General features: G+C 38.6%; 1 long non-coding RNA gene across 1 annotated transcript; it reads left to right on the top strand.

The window, feature by feature from the left end:
- The first annotated feature begins 992 nt into the window (after window positions 1-992).
- LOC147469572 (uncharacterized) lies at window positions 993-2,293 on the top strand. The gene is made up of 2 exons (XR_015192040.1): window positions 993-1,329; window positions 2,058-2,293. It is a non-coding gene; the product is annotated as an uncharacterized LOC147469572 (long non-coding RNA).
- Window positions 2,294-2,500: the final 207 nt, after the last annotated feature.

Raw genomic sequence — 2,500 nt, 5'->3', positions numbered from 1 at the left:
ACAGACTGTCACGAACTGGTGAACTCGCATTAGTAATACATCATCCAAATATATTTATGCAAAAATAAGAAGAGTTTGGCAAAACGTGACGAAATATTTGCAACCAGAAGAGTCCGGACACCGCTAAACTCTACACGTGTTCAGACAAGCCGAAGAGAGCGGAAAGTGCTCGAGTGACACAGCTCTAAATGCTGTTTTTGTTTTCTCTTTGATAATAGGGTGAGTTGTTTATGTGATTTTGGGTGTGTTTTGGTTTTTATGGTTTCGTATTATTTTGCGTTAGGGCTACTTTTATTTTACGGAAAGGTTAGAGATCTTGGGAAGTGAATATTTTGAGGATTTTTCTACTAGGGGACTCATGCTTGAATGCGAAGTATGTCTAATTGTTTATCGAGGTATTTTAGATTATATAAACATGTAACTAATTTAATTCATATTGTCATCAAGTTAGGATTAATATTTACCAGATATACCTATAATCTTGCGCAATGTAAGGACATATTGTACATTCACAAAACGCCTTGTCAGTGGATACCTTGTGTAATGGCAATACATGAAATGAACATTCGTACAATGACACAAACATAACAGCATATTTCCAGAATTGTTCCATTATTATGGCGCCGGAGCAATTAAAGGCCGGGATGTTTAGATTTTCCGCCTCGAGCGACGACCACGTGAAAAACACTGGGAAAACACCTTTGCAGTTATCGTCGTATATTTGTCTTTTTATGAGTCAGTAGGTTATGCCAAGCTAACTAAAAATTGATAGAAAATTATAAAAGTCAAAATACAATTATTATTTGTCGTAATAACTATGAAGACGAAGTAGAAATGCGATAAAGACAAATTCCGAAAGATGTAACCCGGGTAGTGTAGTTCGCCCTTCCGCCACCAGAGGCGCTTTTTTGTTGTGAGTGTGAATGATCCGCGTGACTTTCCTTGCGTGTTTTTGTGACAAATTGTTGAACTATTGTAAGTATATTTCACTGACACCATCATCTACCTCATCCTTAGCGTTCTAATTCCCCACAGTGACCGCGCCGAAAGTGAAATAAAGTGAAGTAACACGGGAAAAAAGGCTTAGAAGTGGGGAGTGGGATGTCCATGCTGTCAGACCCTTGCAGCATGGGAAGGTTTGGGACTCTATTATTACATCTGGCACTTGATTTTGGCACCTTTGAGGGAGCGGGACGACTGGTTGTGGAGCTCAGTGTGGTTTGGGACAGGTTAGGAAGGAGGTGGAAGCTGCGGTGGTCAGAATGCGATCATAGAAAGAGAAATAACAAATGTGTGTGCGGTTCGAAAGAAACATTTCTCGGTGAACAGGTGTGGAGATCGTGTGATTTTTTTTCTTTTTTCCCCACTTGGTTATTTTTCTTTATTTTTTTTTGTATTGTGATTCGGTGTCAGAGTGGATAAAGGTTACCAGGAAGAACAGGCAATACGCATTTTCTTTGCTTTGCTACGCATTGTGCAATACCGTGCAAGAGAACCCATGCAACGTGACTCATAGTGTTTACTTGTGGATAGGGAGTGAATGTAAATATTATTGGAAAGCTTTTATGCCAAGAGGAGTTTTTTTTACGTTTTGTATTTGCTGATGATGGTCTACTGGAATTACTGAATGAACTGTGTTATAGTTGCATTTCCAATTGTGGGATCTAGTTTGAACTTCTCTGTGTTGTTGACATCAGAGGTGGATATGGAGATGATGCATCTGCCATAGTTAGCGTGTTGTTAATCAGTTATTTTTGTGAATTGCTTCTGTAAGCTTGACATTTGTTAGTAATTATTTGATCTTTAATTGCCATTATGTTAGTTTTCCCCTTTCTCCACATGGTGGATCTTCTCTCTTTGTTTTTACTTGGACAATATTGATAGGCATCATTGATCATATTCACTCATATGAAGGAATGAAGTGATTGTCTATAAGTGTAGGTGAGGTTGTATTAAGAAGTGGTTGAGTGATGATTGAGTCCTAATTGTGATTAGGCAGTCAACTCCATTAGTGATTGTTAGTGGCATGTTTTCACTTTTCATAAACATCTTTGCAGAGTAGTAGGCATAACTGGGCATCATTACATGATGTAAGAAGTACACGTCTGTGATTGGATTACAGATCATATCACAGTCCAGTAATTCCTGACATATAGTCAGGGAAGAGTGCTTTTAGTTGGTAAAGGAGTTCTCAGACTTGAAGAGAGGAAATAGGAAATAGGACATAGTTGTATTACAGTGATAAAGTGTTCCACACAAACTATTTGTGACCAATTCAAGAGGATTTCAATGGAAAGTGATTCATTTCTAACCAATCTGCCAGTCCCTCGCCGTCTGCCAGACAGGTAGGATGCAGGAGCATCAAGGAGGAGTGGCATGGAGGCATCAGTTTGTGTCTAGTGGAGCTTGTCTAGAGATTGTGTAAACTGTACATGTTTTCTGCTTGATTGTGTAATTTTATTTTCCGGTTTTGAAACATTCTGATTTCTGTTTTTCTTAG

The sequence above is a fragment of the Penaeus japonicus genome, unplaced genomic scaffold (genome assembly GCF_977035675.1).
Source record: "Penaeus japonicus unplaced genomic scaffold, GWHDUDI00000001_assembly GWHDUDI00000021, whole genome shotgun sequence".
NCBI lineage: Eukaryota > Metazoa > Arthropoda > Malacostraca > Decapoda > Penaeidae > Penaeus > Penaeus japonicus.
This window is presented reverse-complemented; position numbering and strand designations above follow the sequence as displayed.